Raw genomic sequence first — 23,803 nt, forward strand, 5'->3', positions numbered from 1 at the left:
ACTAGTATCCAATCCATCCATCTCCATTGTTTACCTGAGGTGCCTTTTAGTTCTGCCTATAAAATATGGAGAACAAAAAAGTTGAGGTTCCAAAATTAGGGAAAGATCAAGATCCACTTCCACCTCGTGCTGAAGCTGCTGCCACTAGTCATGGCCGAGACGATGAAATGCCAGCAACGTCGTCTGCCAAGGCCGATGCCCAATGTCATAGTACAGAGCATGTCAAATCCAAAACACCAAATATCAGAAAAAAAAGGACTCCAAAACCTAAAATAAAATTGTCGGAGGAGAAGCGTAAACTTGCCAATATGCCATTTACCACACGGAGTGGCAAGGAACGGCTGAGGCCCTGGCCTATGTTCATGGCTAGTGGTTCAGCTTCACATGAGGATGGAAGCACTCAGCCTCTCGCTAGAAAACTGAAAAGACTCAAGCTGGCAAAAGCACCGCAAAGAACTGTGCGTTCTTCGAAATCCCAAATCCACAAGGAGAGTCCAATTGTGTCGGTTGCGATGCCTGACCTTCCCAACACTGGAGGTGAAGAGCATGCGCCTTCCACCATTTGCACGCCCCCTGCAAGTGCTGGAAGGAGCACCCGCAGTCCAGTTCCTGATAGTCAGATTGAAGATGTCAGTGTTGAAGTACACCAGGATGAGGAGGATATGGGTGTTGCTGGCGCTGGGGAGGAAATTGACCAGGAGGATTCTGATGGTGAGGTGGTTTGTTTAAGTCAGGCACCCGGGGAGACACCTGTTGTCCGTGGGAGGAATATGGCCGTTGACATGCCAGGTGAAAATACCAAAAAAATCAGCTCTTCGGTGTGGAGGTATTTCACCAGAAATGCGGACAACAGGTGTCAAGCCGTGTGTTCCCTTTGTCAAGCTGTAATAAGTAGGGGTAAGGACGTTAACCACCTCGGAACATCCTCCCTTATACGTCACCTGCAGCGCATTCATAATAAGTCAGTGACAAGTTCAAAAACTTTGGGTGACAGCGGAAGCAGTCCACTGACCAGTAAATCCCTTCCTCTTGTAACCAAGCTCACGCAAACCACCCCACCAACTCCCTCAGTGTCAATTTCCTCCTTCCCCAGGAATGCCAATAGTCCTGCAGGCCATGTCACTGGCAAGTCTGACGAGTCCTCTCCTGCCTGGGATTCCTCCGATGCATCCTTGCGTGTAACGCCTACTGCTGCTGGCGCTGCTGTTGTTGCCGCTGGGAGTCGATGGTCATCCCAGAGGGGAAGTCGTAAGCCCACTTGTACTACTTCCAGTAAGCAATTGACTGTTCAACAGTCCTTTGCGAGGAAGATGAAATATCACAGCAGTCATCCTACTGCAAAGCGGATAACTGAGGCCTTGGCATCCTGGGTGGTGAGAAACGTGGTTCCGGTATCCATCATTACTGCAGAGCCAACTAGAGACTTGTTGGAGGTACTGTGTCCCCGGTACCAAATACCATCTAGGTTCCATTTCTCTAGGCAGGCGATACCGAAAATGTACACAGACCTCAGAAAAAGAGTCACCAGTGTCCTAAAAAATGCAGCTGTACCCAATGTCCACTTAACCACGGACATGTGGACAAGTGGAGCAGGGCAGGGTCAGGACTATATGACTGTGACAGCCCACTGGGTAGATGTATGGACTCCCGCCGCAAGAACAGCAGCGGCGGCACCAGTAGCAGCATCTCGCAAACGCCAACTCTTTCCTAGGCAGGCTACGCTTTGTATCACCGCTTTCCAGAATACGCACACAGCTGAAAACCTCTTACGGCAACTGAGGAAGATCATCGCGGAATGGCTTACCCCAATTGGACTCTCCTGTGGATTTGTGGCATCGGACAACGCCAGCAATATTGTGTGTGCATTAAATCTGGGCCAATTCCAGCACGTCCCATGTTTTGCACATACCTTGAATTTGGTGGTGCAGAATTTTTTAAAAAACGACAGGGGCGTGCAAGAGATGCTGTCGGTGGCCAGAAGAATTGCGGGACACTTTCGGCGTACAGGCACCACGTACAGAAAACTGGAGCACCACCAAAAACTACTGAACCTGCCCTGCCATCATCTGAAGCAAGAAGTGGTAACGAGGTGGAATTCAACCCTCTATATGCTTCAGAGGTTGGAGGAGCAGCAAAAGGCCATTCAAGCCTATACAATTGAGCACGATATAGTAGGTGGAATGCACCTGTCTCAAGTGCAGTGGAGAATGATTTCAACGTTGTGCAAGGTTCTGATGCCCTTTGAACTTGCCACACGTGAAGTCAGTTCAGACACTGCCAGCCTGAGTCAGGTCATTCCCCTCATCAGGCTTTTGCAGAAGAAGCTGGAGGCATTGAAGAAGGAGCTAACACGGAGCGATTCCGCTAGGCATGTGGGACTTGTGGATGCAGCCCTTAATTCGCTTAACAAGGATTCACGGGTGGTCAATCTGTTGAAATCAGAGCACTACATTTTGGCCACCGTGCTCGATCCTAGATTTAAAGCCTACCTTGGATCTCTCTTTCCGGCAGACACAGGTCTGCTGGGGTTGAAAGACCTGCTGGTGACAAAATTGTCAAGTCAAGCGGAACGCGACCTGTCAACATCTCCTCCTTCACATTCTCCCGCAACTGGGGGTGCGAGGAAAAGGCTCAGAATTCCGAGCCCACCCGCTGGCGGTGATGCAGGGCAGTCTGGAGCGACTGCTGATGCTGACATCTGGTCCGGACTGAAGGACCTGACAACGATTACGGACATGTCGTCTACTGTCACTGCATATGATTCTCTCAACATTGATAGAATGGTGGAGGATTATATGAGTGACCGCATCCAAGTAGGCACGTCACACAGTCCGTACTTATACTGGCAGGAAAAAGAGGCAATTTGGAGGCCCTTGCACAAACTGGCTTTATTCTACCTAAGTTGCCCTCCCACAAGTGTGTACTCCGAAAGAGTGTTTAGTGCCGCCGCTCACCTTGTCAGCAATCGGCGTACGAGGTTACATCCAGAAAATGTGGAGAAGATGATGTTCATTAAAATGAATTATAATCAATTCCTCCGCGGAGACATTGACCAGCAGCAATTGCCTCCACAAAGTACACAGGGAGCTGAGATGGTGGATTCCAGTGGGGACGAATTGATAATCTGTGAGGAGGGGGATGTACACGGTGATATATCGGAGGGTGAAGATGAGGTGGACATCTTGCCTCTGTAGAGCCAGTTTGTGCAAGGAGAGATTAATTGCTTCTTTTTTGGGGGGGGTCCAAACCAACCCGTCATATCAGTCACAGTCGTGTGGCAGACCCTGTCACTGAAATGATGGGTTGGTTAAAGTGTGCATGTCCTGTTTTGTTTATACAACATAAGGGTGGGTGGGAGGGCCCAAGGATAATTCCATCTTGCACCTCTTTTTTCTTTTCTTTTTCTTTGCATCATGTGCTGATTGGGGAGGGTTTTTTGGAAGGGACATCCTGCGTGACACTGCAGTGCCACTCCTAGATGGGCCCGGTGTTTGTGTCGGCCACTAGGGTCGCTAATCTTACTCACACAGCTACCTCATTGCGCCTCTTTTTTTCTTTGCGTCATGTGCTGTTTGGGGAGGGTTTTTTGGAAGGGACATCCTGCGTGACACTGCAGTGCCACTCCTAGATGTGCCCGGTGTTTGTGTCGGCCACTAGGGTCGCTAATCTTACTCACACAGTCAGCTACCTCATTGCGCCTCTTTTTTTCTTTGCGTCATGTGCTGTTTGGGGAGGGTTTTTTGGAAGGGCCATCCTGCATGACACTGCAGTGCCACTCCTAGATGGGCCCGGTGTTTGTGTCGGCCACTAGGGTCGCTTATCTTTCTCACACAGTCAGCTACCTCATTGCGCCTCTTTTTTTCTTTGCGTCATGTGCTGTTTGGGGAGGGTTTTTTGGAAGGGACATCCTGCGTGACACTGCAGTGCCACTCCTAGATGGGCCCGGTGTTTGTGTCGGCCACTAGGGTCGCTAATCTTACTCACACAGCTACCTCATTGCGCCTCTTTTTTTCTTTGCGTCATGTGCTGTTTGGGGAGGGTTTTTTGGAAGGGCCATCCTGCGTGACACTGCAGTGCCACTCCTAGATGGGCCCGGTGTTTGTGTCGGCCACTAGGGTCGCTTATCTTTCTCACACAGTCAGCTACCTCATTGCGCCTCTTTTTTTCTTTGCGTCATGTGCTGTTTGGGGAGGGTTTTTTGGAAGGGACATCCTGCGTGACACTGCAGTGCCACTCCTAGATGGGCCCGGTGTTTGTGTCGGCCACTAGGGTCGCTTATCTTACTCACACAGCGACCTCGGTGCAAATTTTAGGACTAAAAATAATATTGTGAGGTGTGATGTGTTCAGAATAGGCTGAAAATGAGTGTAAATTATGTTTTTTGAGGTTAATAATACTTTGGGATCAAAATTACCCCCAAATTCTATGATTTAAGCTGTTTTTTAGGGTTTTTTGAAAAAAACACCCGAATCCAAAACACACCCGAATCCGACAAAAATAATTCGGTGAGGTTTTGCCAAAACGCGTTCGAACCCAAAACACGGCCGCGGAACCGAACCCAAAACCAAAACACAAAACCCGAAAAATTTCAGGCGCTCATCTCTAATGCAATCACCAGTGATGGATGGATGGATTCTTGCATTAGCATAAGGTAGTAAACCAGGCTTCTATGGTTGACCACAGATACAGTCCTTTGCGTTCGACTTGGATTCAGCCTCTATATTAGATACACATTTTTAGTACTGAGTAGGACCCCCTTTGCCCACAGAACAGCCTCAATTCCTTCTGGTATAGATTCAATAAGGTGCTGGAAATATACCTTAGATATCCATGGTCCATGTTTATTCTGGTCCATGTTGGCATGATAGCATCACACAGTTGCTGCAGATGTGTCAGCAGCTCATTCATGCTACAAATCTCCCATTCCACCAAATCCCAAAATGTGCTCTATTAGATTGATGGTAGAGGCAACTGGAGTACACTGAAATCATTGTCCCGTTTGTGATACAAGCTTGAGATATTTAGCACTCCCCAGCCATGTTCTCTCTTACCTGCGCCGCACTCTGAGGCACTGTCCGTCATCTGCTGGTTCATCTGACATCCTGCGCTGTCTGCTGCTGCGCTGGGTCTCCATTACCGGCACTCCCAGGCCCGGTGGCCATTGTCGGTCTCCACTGCCCACTCCTCGTCGGCAATTCCCTCCAAAACCAGTCATGGACGGCGCCATGACAGTTCCGATCAGCTGAACACACAGAGTCCAATCAGGAATCACTTCACAGTCATGTGATTATCACCACCAATCAGCAGCAAGCCCGGGGTATAAATCCTGAATCTCAGCACAGGCAAATTGCCAGTGCTTTGTTGTCTATCAACCTGCTGTGAGCTCCTGACTCTCCTGCTGGATTCTAGACAAGTGCAGTTTCCATCTCTAGCACTCTCTGGCTTCCTGAGCTAACCTGAATAGCTGCTCAGCTTTCTCATCGCAGCATATCTGGATTCACTGGTACAGCAAATCCCAGTGATCCTGATCGGTTGCTCAGTTCATCATCGCATTATATCTAGATTCACCAGTACAGCCAATCCCAGTGATCCTGAAGGTCTGCTCAGTTAATAATTGCAGCATTCCTCTTCCCTCATGTGCTTATCCTTTTTCTTACTTTAATAATCTTCAACTGCACCAAATCCTGCAGTCTTCTGCCACCTGATACTTATTCCAGTGTCATCTGCTGATGTAGCTATGTTTATTTACCCTGTACTTGTCCTATATTGTCGTCAACTGTAAGTTGCTGTTTTCCTGTTTGATTATTTGTTTATGTACTCTGTAACTGGGCGCTGTGGAACCCTTGTGGCGCCATATAAATAAAGGATAATAATAATAATTTCCCAATTCGCTGGTACAGCCAATACCAGCATTCCTGAAGGGCTGCTTCTGCAACTACATTGCAGCATTTCCCAATTAGCTGGTACAACCTATCCCAGCGTTCCTGAAGGGCTGCTTCTGTAACTCCACTGCAGCATTTCCCAATTCGCTGGTACAGCTTATCCCAGCGTTCCTGAAAAGCTGCTCCTGCAAATCTGTTGCAGCATTTCCAGATTCACTGGTTAATCTCATCTCAGTGACAGTGAACCCTCAGTGTTATGAACTTCCCAGCTATTCTACCACACTGGTAATCCAATACCCCAGTGTTCCAGTTCCCCATGTAGCTGGTAGCACATCTTCAACTCTACTCACCTGAAACAGCATCCAGTCAGGTGTTCCTGAATAGCCGAACTGCCAGGAAACTAATTGACTGTATAGGAAAGGAGTGGGTTAAACCCCGTAGGCTGGGGGCAGGCCTGTTTTTGAGCTTTAGGGGTGGAAGTTATAGGGTCCTATAGGAATAGAGTATAGGGGTGGGCTAGTGATATGATTAGTCTGGTGAGGGGGCTGGGTCAGCCTCTTTTGTTTCAGTCTTTGGTCGGGTAAGAGCTGTCCTGGGATTGTGATAAAAGTCTTTATCCCCCCTTTTACACTGATTTTCCCTACGGTTAGGTGTAGTGGAAGTTCAGAAGTTCAGAAGGGCAGAAGTGTGTAGGTGGGAGTTAGCTTTTAAGTGTTAGTGTGTGGGTAGGCGTTAGTGATTAGGTGGGTAGTGTTTTAGGTAGGAGCAGCTCTCTGGCCGCTATGTCCCGTCCTCAGCGCCTGCCCCGGACCCCTGCCCGTTACCTGGACTCTCCAGGTCCCAGTCTTGCATCCCCCTCTGGTCGGGGCTCACAGCATGTGAGCGCTGGTGCTGCTGTCAGCAGCGCTGCGCGTGCCCGTGTACGGGGACGCGCAGCGGCTCGTGCCGGCGTTTCTCCCCCTCTGCTCCTGCGGGCGCCGGACGGTCAGTCCGGGGCAGCGGGTGGTAGTGATGGGGAAGTAGAGAGAGAGTTGGTGCGCGGCCGGCGGCGGAGTGCAGCGGGGAAGCCCGCTGGCGGGACTACCTCTCCGGCCGTGGCGGGGCGGATGTACGCACGAGGCGCATGTCAACTGAGCACTCAGTTAGGGGTGCGGAGGCACCGGGCAGAGGCACGGTGGCCGCTGGTCCTCCGGTGCTATGGCTGTGCGGGGGGGGGGGGGCGCGCGCGCCGGCCAGCCAGTGAGCATGGGAGTTTGCCAGGGAGCTCTCCACATTCTGGCAGGAGAGGCTCCCAGGCAGACAGTGAGGCTGGGGAGACAAGGGGCGGCGGCCATGGTCTGGGACCAGTTAAAGGGGGGTGGGGCCTCGGCAGTCCGCATTAGCGGGACGAGTAGGAGGGGGAGCAAGGGATCTGGCAGTCAGGGGCTCCATTCCTGTTAGGAGGCAGGCAGGACAGTGTAGTGTAGGCAGAGGTGCTGGGGCAGCTACTGAAAGGGGGGAGAAGTGCAGCCGCGGCATTTGACCCTTCTGCCGTTTCTTCGGTGGTGTCGGTTATGGCCGCTGCATTGGCGCCTTTTATGTCGGCTGTGTCCACGGGGAATGCTCAGACGGTGCCTTCGCCGGTGGATAGCATTTCTGTGCCTGGCACTTCCGGTCCTGCCATGGCGCAGTTTTTGGAAGCCTGCCGCAATTTAGGAGCTGCTGCAGCTTTACTAGGGGGCAACACGACGGCCGGCGGTGTTAGGGACCCCAGGGGGAATTCGTTGACTTCAAATTCCGCCAGTGGGGCTGCGGCCTCTGGGGCGGCTCTTCCATCTTTTTCAGACGCGGCAGAAGGGGAGGACCTCGATGACGGCCTAGTTGAAGGGGAGGCATCGCCGTCTGTGTCTGGGACGTCAGGTGAGTTAGAGGAGGATTCTGATGTGAGTTGGGGGAGTGCATCTTCCTCTTCATACAGGGGGTATAGCAGTTCTTCTTCCTCTTCATCCTCTTCTGTGCGATCGGCGGTTAGTAGCGCGGCGAAGGAAAAGAGGAGAGCTCATAAATATGCGCAGCGGGAGGCGCGAAGGCGAGATAGACGGGGCAAAAGGCGTAAGGTTTCTGGTAGCGTGCGTAGGGCCAGAAAGCGTCGCAATTTGCTGGGCGTAGTTCATTGCGACTACACTGCGGTCTCGCGAGGGCTCCGCGAGAGTTGTAGAAAACGAATTCATCAAGGGGAGTACGTCGATGTTTTCACACTGATGGAGGATTTTAAGGAGGCGCAAGCGAAAGGCGGCATAGGAGTTGAGGCTTTTAGATCTTTCGACAATTGGTTGGCGGGGTTTTGCGTGTTCGCGGCGTGCTAATTGGAGGATCGGCCGGAGGAACACATGAACGTGATCAGGTACATACACCTGGTTCACGACATGCACCGTCAATCGAAAGACACTGCGTGGAGGGCGTACGACAAGGAGTTCAGACAGAAGCATGATTGCCTCCATGTCAGTGACTTTGGATGCAATGATGTGGAGGTTTGGCTTCACGTTACGAGGTCGCAGGATGCGAAGCAGGCCGCTAAGGGCGGGCCAGACGCTCAGCCGGCGGGGGTTTCTGCGGCGCGCGCGGGCACGGAGCCTTCCACTGCACGACGTTTTGGGGTATCCGGACGTTTACCATGGCAAGTTCCATCGAAAGGAAAATGCTTTGCTTTTAATAATTCTACCTGCACTATGGGGCAGCGGTGTCGTTTTCGACACCTTTGTTTGTGATGCAACGGTTTCCACCCCGCCGCCAATTGTTTTCAATTCGGCCGACAGGGGGCCAAGGCAGCCGGCAGCACTGCCAATAAGGCAGTCGGTGGTGCCGCCGTTAACTAGGGCGCCCACCCCAATACGTTTGGAGGCCATGTCCAAATGGTTGGGTTGGTATCCAAATAGGGTAGACGCTGATTTTCTTTTTTGCGGTTTTAAGTTTGGTTTTCGTTTGCCAGTTGAGGGTGATGTTGTTGTTCGGGCTCTCAGGAACCTGCAATCGGTGCGGGAGTTTCCTTTAGTTCTTCGGGCTAAGGTCGACTTGGAAGTGCAGCCAGGAAGAATGGCGGGCCCCTTTGCGCAGCCGCCGGTGGAGAACTTAATAATTTCCCCAGTGGGGGTTGTTCCCAAGAAAGCTCCAGGGAAGTTTCGGCTCATTCACCATTTGTCTTATCCATCCGGGTCGTCAGTTAACGATGCTATTCCTCCGGAGTATTGTTCGGTGGTTTATCAGTCTTTTGATGATGCTCTGGGTATGGTACGGGCATGTGGCCCCGGGGGCCCTCATGGCTAAGATTGATGTTGAGTCGGCCTTCCGTTTACTTCCGCTACACCCGGAGTCATTCATATTCATGGGTTTACGCATCAATGGGGAATACTTCGTGGACAAGTGCTTGCCTATGGGGTGTTCCATTTCTTGCGTGTTTTTTGAGAAATTTAGTACATTTTTGCATTGGTGCGTGGAGTTTTCTTGTGGGGGTCGTGGGATAGCACATTATCTTGACGATTTCCTGTGTGTGGGGCCCGCGGATTCTTTGCGGTGTAGTGAGCTTTTGTTCTCCTTACGAGCACTGTTTAGGCATTTTGGGGTACCTGTGGCGGAGGACAAAACAGAGGGGACTACCTCATGTTTGTCATTCCTGGGTATCGAAATTGATACCGCTGCAGGCGCTTGCCGACTTCCTCGGGACAAGGTCGAGAAGCTTCGGGAGTCGATTCGACAGTGTGTGGGGCGTCGTAAGGTTACTTTATGGCAGGCCGAATCTCATTTGGGTCTTTTGAACTTTGCCTGTAGGGTTATTCCTATGGGCAGGGTTTTTTGCCGTAAGCTGGAGCGGTCCACGGCTGGTTTGTGGTACTTTGCGCCTTGGTCTGCGGGGTTGGTCACAGAGGGGTCTGACGAATGACCTTCTATTGCTGGAACTTTTCCCCATTATGGTCGCCTTGGAGATTTGGGGTGAGCGGCTTAGCAATCGCAGTATTCTCTTCCGTTGCGATAATCGGGGAGTCGTACATGCTGTCAACAATCAGAGAGCTAAGGCGCTGCATGTTCTGCGTGTGTTGTCACAGCTACTGCTGACATGCATGCATTTCAACGTTTTGTTTCGGGCTCAGCATGTTCCTGGGGTTGAGAATGGCATTGCGGACGCGTTATCAAGAGGGCAGTGGGATAGATTCCGATTATTAGCCCCAGAGGCTGATGCGGTTGGTGTGCCCTGCCCCTCTTATGTTTGGCAGATCATCGAGGCGGACTGGAGGGGCTAGCTGAGCTATCTCTTGCCCCAGCCACTCTCAAGGTGTACCGCTGGGCCTGGAAGAAGTGGGAAGATTATTCCCGTGACCAAGGGCCTAGAGGTAAGAGGGGTCGACGGCTGCTGCTTGCTTTTGTCTGGCAACTCTTCGTAACAGGGAGATCGAGATCAGTAGTATCTCGGTACCTTGCAGGGATATCCTTTTTCTCAAAGTTAAAGGGTTTGCCAGATTTTACGAAGAGTTTCCTTTTAACAAAGGCTATCAAGGGGTGGGCGCGTTCAGCGCCGACTACGCCAGATAGAAGGCGCCCTATTGATGCGTCCCTACTTCCTTCACTTATTGGGGTAGTTGCAGAGGTGGCGGCCACGAGTTTTGAAGCACTCCTGTTTGAATTGGCATTTTCCATGGCGTTTCATGGGGCATTTAGGTTGTCTGAATTGGTTGCGGCTTCCAAACGGATTCTATTATGCTGCGTTCCGATGTGGTAGTGGGGGATGGGTCTTTGCTGTGCAGGCTGCGTCGTTCTAAAACGGATCAGTTAGGTATGGGCCGATGGGTCACTTTAGCGCCATCGGTTGATGGGAGGTGTTGTCCGGTGACATTGGCTAATCGTTATGTGTGGGTGAGACCTTCGGTAGAGGGTTCTTGGCTTCTACATTATGATGGTTTGCCTTTGACTAGGTATCAATTTAATTGGATGCTTAGGCGCTGCCTGTCCGGTCTGGGCCTTTCCCCTCATGATTTCGGTTTGCACTTATTTAGGATCGGAGTCGCCACCTCCGCGGCATCAGCAGGGTTTTCGGTGGCCGAAATTAAGGCTTTGGGCCGATGGAAGTCGGCTAGTTATAAGCGTTACATTCGGCCGTTTTCTGAATAAGTTGTTGTTTGTTCTTACTAACAGTTCGGATGTTCAGATGTGTTTCTGTCATTTCAGTCTTGTGTGTCTCCCCTGTCCTCCCTACTCGGATGGCTAGCTACTCGTCACTGTTGGCAGTGGGGGTCTGGAGTTCTTTGACAATTTTTTGCCTGAACTGACGGACTGAATTTGGCTTCTTAATATTTAATTCGGCTAATTGGATTCTAATTATAAGTCCCTCAGCAGGTTTTTAAGTTTCACCTCCAGCCGAGTTATTTTGTGTGAGCCTAATCCCCCCCCCTTTTTCCTTCCCTAATGCACCCCCCTCCCCTTCCCCTTCCTTCCCTCCTTTTATTATTTTGATTTATCCTTTTGTATCTTTATGTTGCTTCGATTGGCCTGAAGCTTGTTTCACAGGAAATTGAATTCCTTACAGAATTTTCTTTTTGGCAGATCCTCAGTATTCGAACAGTTAATTCACAACTTTCAGTTCTTTGGTGGGTTTAAACGAAATTAATCTTTTTTTGCCTTTTCCCTCCTTGTAGGTTTGCGGAATGATAGGTTTGGCATTTGGGTGATTGGTCACTCATATATTTTTTGGGCGGCTAGCCGCGGTTTCCAATGTCGGCAGATGTGAGGTGGATAGGAGTGAGGGGTATGCTTTGGCGGGAGTTGAAGGCCAAACTTCTTGAACAGGCTAGTCGGTTTGGTTTGCCTAGGATTTTGGTGATTCACTTAGGTGGAAATGATTTGGGGAAAGGAAAAGCGGTGGATCTACGGTTGTTGATGGTGCACGATTTGGAGGAGATTATGATGGCTTGGCCGAGTTGTAGAGTGGTGTGGTCTTGTATGGTGCCCCGTTTATGTTGGCGAGGAGTGTTTGATTGTAGAGCGATTGATGGGGCCAGGAAGAAAGTGAATTCAGCGGTGGCTAAATCAGTTTTAGCGTAAGGAGGTGCTGTGGTTTGGCACCAAAGGATCAAATTTCGTTCTTGCCACTTGTTTAGGCCAGATGGCGTTCACTTAGCTAGAGAGGGATTGCATTTGTTTATTGAGGATCTGTTTTCGGTTGTGGGTTCTTTAGGTTAGGGGTATGGTGGCGGAGCGTGTTTCTGTAGTCAGAACCTCGCTGTTGGCGGGAAAGAACGGCAAGTTACCTGTTGTTGGTTAGGAAATTTATTGGAGTTAGATTGGTGGTTGATTTTTAGGTGTGCTCACCTTCGTTGACTGGTATACATCTGCTAGACCACCTTTACGGGGGCAGCCTCACCACCTTTACGGGGGGTAGTCAAGAAGAAGGTTGAGTGGATACCTTTGGTGTTTTAGATGGTTTGATTTGGTCAGGGGTTAAGTTGGTTTCAGCCGTTCTTTCGTGCCACCATACTTTAAATTTTATTATCTCATGCAGTCATTAGATTGCATTAGTTCATTTAAATAAATAGCTGACAATTTCTGCCAAAATGTATGTCTCCGTGTCTTTATTTAATATATAAAGTATTTTAAGTTTTGGTGTTATATATTTGAAAACACAGGGCAATCATCAGCAGATAGGGGGTTTAAGGAAACAAATTGACTGTATAGGAAAGGAGTGGGTTAAACCCCATAGGCTGGGGGCAGGCCTGTTTTTGAGCTTTAGGGGTGGAAGTTATAGGGTCCTATAGGAATAGAGTATAGGGGTGGGCTAGTGGTATGATTAGTCTGGCGAGGGGGCTGGGTCAGCCTCTTTTGTTTCAGTCTTAAGGGGCGGTTCTGGTAAAGGAGTTTTTCGTCGGCTATGGTGTTTTTGGGTTACGGTTTTTCAGTTAGTGGAACTGTTCGTGGTGGGAAAGAACGGCAAGTTACCTGTTGTTGGTTAGGAAATTGATTGGAGTTAGATTGGTGGTTGATTTTTAGGTGCGCTCACCTTCGTTGACTGGTATACATCTGCTAGACCACCTTTACGGGGGCAGCCTCACCACCTTTACGGGGGGTTGTCAAGAAGAAGGTTGAGTGGATACCTTTGGTGTTTTAGATGGTTTGATTTGGTCGGGGGTTAAGTTGGTTTTAGCCGTTCTTTCGTGCCACCATACTTTAAATTTTATTATCTCATGCAGTCATTGGATTGCATTAGTTCATTTAAATAAATAGCTGACAATTTCTGACAAAATTTATGTCTCTGTGTCTTTATTTAATATATAAAGTATTTTAAGTTTTGGTGTTATATATTTGAACACACAGGGCAATCATCAGCCGATAGGGGGTTTAACATCTATGAATGAGTAGATCCTATATTAAGCCTGTCCAATTACGTCCTAGTATCTCAAGCCAAAACTCAGCAGCTCAACTTAATCCGGATACACAAACAACCTTAGCCGTGACAATGTGCTTTGTGACTTTGTTCATTATCTTGCAGGAAATAACCATTAGCAGATGGGTAGACTGTGGGCTTGAGTTGATTCAGCATGGATCGTAGATGTGCGAAAAATCGCTCATCTACAATACATTACACTAACATGCGGGTGGACACCCAGCACAGGGTAAGTCCGCCTCGCCTGCCGGATCCAGCCCCCCACACATATGCACACATGCTTTCGCATGTTTATGGTAGCCTTCTGCCTACGCAGCACAGCTGCAAAGGCAGACGGCTACCCAACATATTTTGGGTTGCAACGTCTGTGTGTGCTATCACGCAGCTGCCGCGGCCCGTCCCTCAAATGATCCAGACACGCCTGTGTTGTCCAGACTGCGCCCCCCCCAACGCCACCACGACTCTCCTTAAACGCTGCCCCGATGCCCCTTCCCACCCCGGAACGCCTCTGTCAATCAGGCAGAGGCGTTCGCAGATGTGAGACGCCGTCGTATCTCACAGTGTGTGCATGTGCAGTGCTGCTTCTGTGTGTGTGCACACTTCACAGGGCATCAGCATGCGAACATTGCCGCAGCCTCGTTCCATGCTAAATTAGGCCCAATGTCAATAAAGGGTTGCAAATAGTGGATTGGGGATTGTCTGCTATCACATTTACATTTTCTTTTGTTACTGTACCAAATGTGGTTTATGTGCAAGATTAAATAAAATGTTATTGAAAAAATAATAATTGTACTATGATCACACACAGTAATCATGCCATGCAGAGTAGGTATGGTGTCTTGTGTTGGTAAAAAATGTAGTAGACTTATGGTCTGGCTGTGACTGGAAGCAGACATGCTTCTCCCTAGCTCTGATTCTCACTCACTCATGGACCTCCATTTCGGGACTAACCCTCCCAGCCCATACCTCTATGGACCTGATGCTTTAAGCAGCAGTAAGAAAGAAGTAATAATGCTACTGTATAGGCCATTGGTACGGCCTCATATAGAATACGGCGTTCAATTCTGGAGGCCACATCTTCAAAAGGATATTAATACATTAGAGACTGTACAAAGAAAGGCAACTAAAATGGTGCATGGCAGGGGTTCAAGTGAGCCGGAACAGGGTGGAACTGCATTCCGTCAGTTCCACTTGGAGATGGAACGCAGTTCCGCCTCCTCTGGATCACCTAACCCAATGTGTGGCCGGCGATGCAGGGAGATGCCGGGCGCCCGCTGAGATTGTGTTACCAGCGGGCGCCCGGCTCCCTGTTGACAGCGGCAGCCGGAGGCAGGAGCTCAGTACTGAGCTCTGGCTTCCGGTGCTGTCACTGTGCGCTATGGGAGAGACGTCATGAAGTCTCTCCCATAGTGCCGAGGAGCGGATGACCAGAGGACTGCAGCGGTCGGACACGGAGCGGGGCTTGGTGAGTATGGTATATTTTGTTTTTTGTTTTTTCTTTTGTATAGCGGCATCTACTGGGGGCAAACTACTGGGAGGCATTACTACTGGGGGCATCTACTGGGGGCAAACTACAGGGAGGCATTACTACAGAGGGGCACCTACTGGGGGGCAAACTACTGGGGGGCAATACTACTGAGAGGCATCTACTGGGGGCAAACTACTGGGGGGCATTACTACAGAGGGGCACCTACTGGGGGCAAACTACTGGGGGGCATTACTACTGAGGGGCATCTACTGGGTGCAAACTACTGGGAGTCATTACTACTGGGAGCAAACTACTGGGGGACATTACTACTGGGGGCAAACTACTGGGAGACATTACTACTGGGGGCAAACTACTGTGGGGCATCTACTGGGTGCATTATTACTGGGGGGCATTGTTACTGGGGACAACCTACAAGGGAGCAAACTACTGGGGGCAAACTACAAGGGGGCAAACTACAGGAGGGCATTACTACTGGAGGCATAACAACAGGGGCATTACTACTGGGGGCATAACTACAGGGGCAATACTACTTGGGTGCATTACTACTGGGAGGCTAAACTACTGGGGGCATAACTACAGGGGCTAAACTACTGGGGGAATTACTACTTGGAGGCATTACTACTGGGGACATTACTAGTGGGGGCATTACTACTGGGGGCTAAACTACAAGGGGCATTACTACTGGGGACATTACTAGTGGGGGCATTACTACTGGGGGCTAAACTACAAGGGGCATAACTACTGGGGGCATAACTACAGGGTGCTAAACTACAAGAGGGCAAACTACAGGGGGGCATTACTACTGGTGGCTTAACTACAAGGGGCAAACTACTGGGGCTAAACTACTGGGGGCATTACCACTGGGAGGCTAAACTAAAGGGGGGGGGGGTAAACTACTGGGGTCATAACTGCGGGGGCATTACCACTGGGGGCATAACTACTGGGGCTAAACAACTGGGGGCATTACTACAGGCAACATTACTACTGGGGGCAATACTACACAGGGGCATTACCATTAAGGGCATTAATACTGGGGGCACTACTAATGAGGGCACTGTAAAGGGGGCACTTCATAAGGGGCATCACTCCTGGGGACATAAGGGGCACTACTATTGCAGGCATTGCATAAGGGGCACCACTACTATAGGCTCTATATAAGGGGCACTACTACTGTGGGCACTACCAGTACTACCAGTACAGTGGACATTGCATAAGGAGCACTACTACTGTGGGCATTGAATAAGAGGCGCTACTGCTGTGGGCATTATGTGTATTATGGGGTACTACTACTGTGGGCATTATTACTATTGTGTGACCACGCCCCTTTCTTTTTGAGATCATGCCCCTTTTTGCGACGCGCACCTACGGCGTGCGCAATACCTTTATTACATGGGCGTCGTGGAGAGGGGGGTGAGTTCTACCACCTCTGTAGGACCACTTTAAGCACTGGTGCATGGCCTATATCACAAAACATACTCAGAAACACTAAAAAAAATCTCAATATGTATAGTTTGGAGCAGAGAAGGGAAAGGGTGAACATGATAGAAACTTTCAAATATATCAATAAGTTTTAACAAAGTCCAGGACGGAAACATTCTTAAAATGAAGAGAAGCCATAGGACACGAGGACATGCACTGAGACTGGAGGGAGGTAGGTTGAAGGGAAATATAAGGAAAAATTACTTCATAGAAAGGGTAGTGGGCAAGTGGAATAGTCTCCCATCAGAGGTGGTAGAGGCTAAGACAGTAGAGCAATTTAAACATGTATGGGATAGACATAAGTATATCCTTACAAAGAAATAAGGATCAAATAAGGTTTGAGATAAAAAATATGGTAAAAAAGGGGGCAGACTAGATGGGAAAAGTGGTTCTTATCTGCCGTCAAATTTTATGTTTCGTGTTACACCCAGGACCACAAAGTCTATCTGTCATTGCCCAGCTCGGTGCCTCTCGGCCTAGACACGGTCAGTGCCCTGGCCAGACGCGTCTGCCACAGAACATTTTGGTCCCCACTCATCCCTCTCTTCCTAGGGAGCGCTAGGCCACACAGAGCACTAAGTGCCTGTGGTGTCCTACAAAGCAGACCACCTGGTAAGGGAGAAGACTGCTGCAGCCATCTTGGGGCAGATGCCATTCTGGAGAGCTGCAAGGTAATTCTCCTGCATTCGTTACTCTGGAGACTGATTACTGTGAGAGGCCCTGCATTGTAGCCCCCCAGCTGGAAATTGTAACCCAGAGCTCTACAATATTCTTTTCATATTACAGAGTCTGGGGCCCTCCAGTCCACCACTGCAGCCAGCAGACTGTCACTCTACCTTACTCCTTTATTGTAACACAGGACATTCACCTCCTTGTCGCACTATAGGAGCTAAATAGAAGCAGCTAAGTTGAAGGAAGCTAAGCTGCTAGTAACACTGTTTTTTTTGTTGCTATTCTCAGTAGTCCCTTCCCGGGTCTACAGCTCCCCCTGACCCAGAGCTACCAGCATATTTATTTGATCTATGTCTGTGTAACCTTCTGTATCATTCTCACCTAATAAGATATTATGGGCAGAGCAGGAGCCACAGCTGAAAAAGCAGCTTCATTTACACACTTTATCTAATGATGGATCCCATGTTGGCTCCATCAATGAAAGGGGATATACAATTGCTTCAAACCATGATTTTGGACCTCAAAACCTTATTCACGACTGTTCTCCAATCAGCTATTGGAGGACTCAAGTCTGACATGTCTGCTATGGACACTCTCACTTCCACACTGGAATCGCAGATGGAGGTGAACTAGGAATTCAGGAAAAAAAAGCGGCGGCAATTTTGATTATCTCCACAGCGATTTGGAATTTCTCAGGGACAAAAATGGAAGACCTTGAGAAGGCAGAACAACTTGCTTCTGATCTGGAATCTTAACAGGTTGATTATTTCCTTTGTTCCCTCGGTAACCACGAATTCAATCCAAAACAGGGCACTGCGCTCCAAGCACAAAGATTCCGACCCTCCTCAAGATGTCATCCTTAAATTTCTTTCCTTCTTCAAGGTCAAGAATAGCACCACCACAGCCAGTAGGAACACCATCTCAATCCTTTTTGAGGGCTCTCAGACACAAATATTCCAGAATCTGGCACCACAACCATAGCCATGATCTCAGGGCAATTACAACTATGCTCCGAGACAATGGCTATAAATACCAATGGGGATTCCCCTTTCATCTCTTGGTGAATGTTTATGGTTACCTCCATTCCATCTGCTCAGTGGAAGAAGAGACTCAGTTGCTCAGGAAACTCTGCCTGGCACTGTCCGCCAGACCTAACCCTGGCAGGTCTGACGCCTTATCACCAACCTGAACTGCTTCTAACTCGGGTTTGACTATCACTCAAAGTTTTACATAGGTTTGCAGAATTTTTTTTAATGTATTTTACTTGCTGTTTTCTATTATCTCCTATATGATATTAGATACTCCCAGGTTTTAGATATATTTTACTTGTTCTTATTACACTCTTAATATGGCCTCATTTTTTATCAGAGCTTTAGTCATGTTTTCATAATGCTTTCCATACTTATGCCAGTCTTTGAGTCCACTGTACTAGTAGATTAATCTTAATTTTCTTTTATATGACACTATGCATATCTGACCTATACCTTAGTTTTAAGGTACTAAACGAACATCAACTGCACATTTTTCGGTTTATACTACGGCTTCTTTATTGGATCCTGATATATATTTAGGTGGCCTTGACTTTTTGTTTTTCCTTTTATCCGGTCATTATTGGTATCTAACGGTAAGTTTTCCTTAAACATTGTTACCTGTAGCTCTCAGTAGGGGGATCCGGTCTTAAGATCGACACTGTCTAGGTCCACAATGTTTAGGTCGACCACTATATGTCGACAGTCACTAGGTCATCAGGGTTGGAAGGTCGACAGGGTTTCTATGTCGACATGTGCTAGGGCGACAGGTCAAAAGGTCGACATGAGTTTTTCACATTTCTTTTTTTGAACTTTTTCATACTTAACGATCCTTGTGGACTACTATTGGAACGGTAATCTGTGCCGAGCGAAAGCGAGGCACCTTGCCCGAAGCTCGCGAGCCATGCAATGGGACAAGGTGCACTAATTCGGCTTCCCGGTCACTCTATGCAGAAAACGACAAAAAAACCCCTCATGTCGACCTTTTGACCTGTCGCCCTAGAAACCCTGTCGACCTTCAAACCCTGTCGACCTAGTGACTGTCGACCTATAGTGGTCAACCTAAACATTGTCGACCTAGACACTGTCGATCTAATGATCCACACCCCTCAGTACGGAGCGGTGATGCTTCTATCTGTCACTCCACCCCCCAAAACCATTGATTATTGCCTATTGTTAGGGCTTCTTTGTAAGCCTGTAAATATTGTTAATTTTTATTTCCAACAGCAAGCTGTCACCCCTGTGGACCTCAATCTTTTGTGGTTGAATACCCAGTTTTCTGTGGTATTTCCAGCCACTTATTCATCGTTTATTTTTCCTCTTTCTTCCTTCTTACTTGATTTGCTTTACTTGTTACTTTGTTACTCTTTTTGTTTATTACCTTCTTTTTTCTCTCTCCCCTTTTCTATCTCTGTCCTACCCCCCTTATTGTACCTTTCTCCTCCCCAAGCTCTCTTATTAGCAGAGTCTGAGGCTTTTTCAATTATTTGCGTTAGCCCCATAATTTAACGCAATGCCTTTAAGTTGTTTATCCATCAATGCCAAGGGCCTTAACACCCCACAAAAACGCTCACCTCTTCACATGTCTCTCTGAAAACTGTGAGGTGACAAAAGTCTTTTTGCAAGAGACCCACCTGAAGAAGGATTCACATCATCCTCTAAAACTTTCCCTTTGGCGTGGTATTCCAACCACGTCTCAAAACGCAACAGAGTAGCTATTCTTCTCTGAGGTTGCCTGCCCTTCTAATTGTTAGATTCCCAAAGTGACACTGAAGGCAGATATACAATATGAGGTAGGATTGGACATGAAGAAATTACTCTAGCTAACTTGTATGCCCCTAACACCAGCCAATCCAGATTTTTATGTAAATTCTTTCATGAACGTCACCTTTATCATAAAGGCAAAACATTGGTAGGAGGAGACTTTAACATAATACCCACTCCCCTTATGAATAAATCATGTTTCTCCTTTCACAGAGAAGTATTCCCTCCTTCCTCCGCATTTTAAAAATATAGTATCTGAGGCTGTTTTTTTTTAAATGTCTGGCACTTTCTCAGTCCTACTGCCCAAGATTATACCTTTTACTCTACACCACACAATGTATATTCCTGTATTGATTTGTTTCTCTGTTGTGCTTCCCTCTCCCAAACTGCAACACAGTCAAAGATAGTCCCTTACACTTGGTCAGACCACTCCATTTTATCAGCTACTTTTGAGTTGTTTAAAACCAAAGAAGACTGTAGAATTGTCAGTCACACAGTTTCATTTATTTTACAAAGAGAACCCCATAATTTGTATTCTAAGGAAAATTCCTTTCTAAAGAAGAAATAGGGGGGTGCTACCACAGGCAAGATTGTATGACAAAATAGATAGAAGAAAAGAGATGATTGCCCTAATGTGGTGCACAATAATAGACAATGTTAAAATATAACTTTTAATTGTTTATAATTCATAGAATAAAAAACTAGTGAAATATAGAATAGAATAAAATCAGATAGATTAGTGAATAAAAACAAGGAATGTGTTCAATTAAAATAAAGGTTCTATGCACTGGATGCTACTGGAATTTACAATTATTAAAGTTTATTTTTATTTTTTTTAACAAAAATGTGTCCGTATTGCTTGTGTCTGTTCTTTGTTATTATCTAACTGCAATTATGAGTCACATCTGATTTAATAAATATCAACAAATACAGTAGATACTTGTTCTATATGTAGAATCCTACATGTATCAGTTTGTGTCTGCTGTTCCCCTAGATTAACCTTTCATTTGTACTATGACAGGGGAATTTTAATTTACGACATATAAATCATTGCCCTTCCGGGACTGTAAGTGTCACTACATAGGCACCTTATTATTGATACACAGTCATCACACATGTCAGGTTTCTACATGTATCGATTTTCCAGGGTATTAACCCTTCGCTTGTTATGACAAAGATCTATTCAGTTAGATCATAAATATTTTGAGCTGCATACATTAGTGTGAATGTTATGTTAATATCGGTGATCTTATATTCATATATTAAAGATTAAATCCTTTTAGGATCTTCCACGTTGTTGTTATTAACGTTATTACACGGTTGTCAGTTTTGCTAATAGATTTCTTTATCAATTATTAATTTGTGTCTGTACTGGTATTTATTAGAACATTCCGTTTATTTATGTTTGTTACTATAAAGCCAAGGTACGTTGTTTATAACCAACAAAGAAGGGTGGTAAATATCACCTGATGATATTAGTCATATTTCATGTGAATTCATTCAATTCAGTCATAACTACATAATAGTTTTTCTATCTGAATACCTGGGAATAATCTACTCTATAGGTATAGAATCAAGAATTCACAGGTATATATATGATAATATAAATTGCTTGTATATTATTATCACAAGCACAGCCGTGATATTTCTTCACCCTAAATTTATATAGGCTCATAGGTTTTACTAAAATAAGTAAGGTATTAACATTATTCAAAACGGGGGTCTTCAGTTTGCCGGCTGTCGGGATACCGGCACCGGAAACCCGACACCCGGCATCGTTTCTCCCTTTCGGGGGTCCACGACGCCCCTGGAGGGAGAATAAATAGCATAACGCCCATAGCGCACCACCATGCCCGCATGGGGCTCATTTGCGCTCGCCTAGCTGTTGGTATGCCGGCGGTCGGGATTCCGGCGCTGGTATGCTGGCCGTCGGGCGCCCGGCCCCCGGCATACCATACTACACCCATTCAAATCACCATCAGTCCTATATTTATAATCTCTACAATGGGAATGCAGGTAAGGTCTGCTGTGCCTGCATAAGTTGGAATTTAAAATACTGGCTGAATTTTCATACACTGACACAATGCTGGGCTCCGTATACACACATACTATGACACTATGCAGAGGTCTGTACACACACATAAACTGACACTATACAGGGGTCCGTACATACATATACACCAACACTACACAGGGGCCCGACACACACACATAGACTGACACTATACAGGAGTCCATACATACATACATACATACATACATACATATACACTGACATTATACAGGGGTCCGTACACACAAACATACACTGACACTATACAGGGGTCCATCGACACACACACACACATACATACACTGACACTATACAGGGGTCTGTACACACAAATATACACTGACACTACACAGGGGTCCACATACACACATAGACTGACACTATACAGGGGTCCGTACACACACACACACACACACTGACACTATATAGGGGTCCGTACACACACACATACACTGACACTATACAGGGGTCTGTACACACAAATATACACTGACACTATAAAGGGGTCCATAGACACAAACACATACACTGACATTATACAGCGGTCCGAACACACAAATATACACTGATACTATACAGGGTTACCTTACACACACATATACACTGACACTATACAGGGGTCCATACACACACACACACACACACACACACACACACACACACACACACACACACTGACATTATACAGGGGTCCGTACACACAAACATACACTCACACTATACAGGGGTCCATACACACACACACACACACACACACACACACACACACACACACACACACACACTGACACTATACAGGGGTCTGTACACACACACACACACACTGACACTATACAGGGGTCCGTACACACACATACACTGACACTTTACAGGGGTCCGTACACACAATTATACACTGACACTATACAGGGGTCCATACACACACATACATACACTGACACTATACAGGGGTACGTACATACACACATACACTGACATTATACAGGGGTCCACACACACACACTGACACTATACAGGGGTCCATACACACATACACTGACACTATACAAGGGACAAGGGTCCGTACACACACACACACACACACATACACTGATACTATACAGGGGTATGTACATACACTGACATTATACAGGGACTCCACACACACACACACACACACACACACACACACACACACACACACACTGTACTATGACACTATGCAGGGGTCCATACACACACATAAACTGACACTATACAGGGGTCCGTCACACATACATACACTGATACTATACAGGGGTATGTACATACACACATGCACTGACATTATACAGGGACTCCATATACACACACACACACACACACACACACACACACACACACACACACACACTGTACTATGACACTATGCAGGGGTCCATACACACACATAGACTGACACTAGACAGGGGTCCATACACGCACACACATACATACACTGACACTATACAGGGGTCTGTACACACACACATACACTGACATTATGCAGGGTTCCAGACACACAAATATACACTGACACTATACAGGGGTCCGTACACACACACACTGACACTATACAGGGGTCTGTACACACACATACACTGACACTATACAGGGGTCCGTACACACAATTATACACTGACACTATACAGGGGTCCATACACACACTTAACTGACACTATACAGGGGTCCGTACACACACATACATACACTGACACTATACAGGGGTACGTACATACACACATACACTGACATTATACAGGGGTCCATATACACACACACACACACACACACACACACACACACACACACACACACTGACACTATACAGGGGTCCATACACACACACATACATACACTGATACTATACAGGGGTATGTACATACACACATACACTGACATTATACAGGGACTCCATACACATACACATACACACACACACACACACACACACACACACACACACACACACACACACACAATGACACTATGCGGGGGTCCATACACGCACACACATACACTGACTATACAGGG

The sequence above is a fragment of the Pseudophryne corroboree genome, chromosome 3 (assembly GCF_028390025.1).
Source record: "Pseudophryne corroboree isolate aPseCor3 chromosome 3, aPseCor3.hap2, whole genome shotgun sequence".
Lineage (NCBI taxonomy): Eukaryota > Metazoa > Chordata > Amphibia > Anura > Myobatrachidae > Pseudophryne > Pseudophryne corroboree.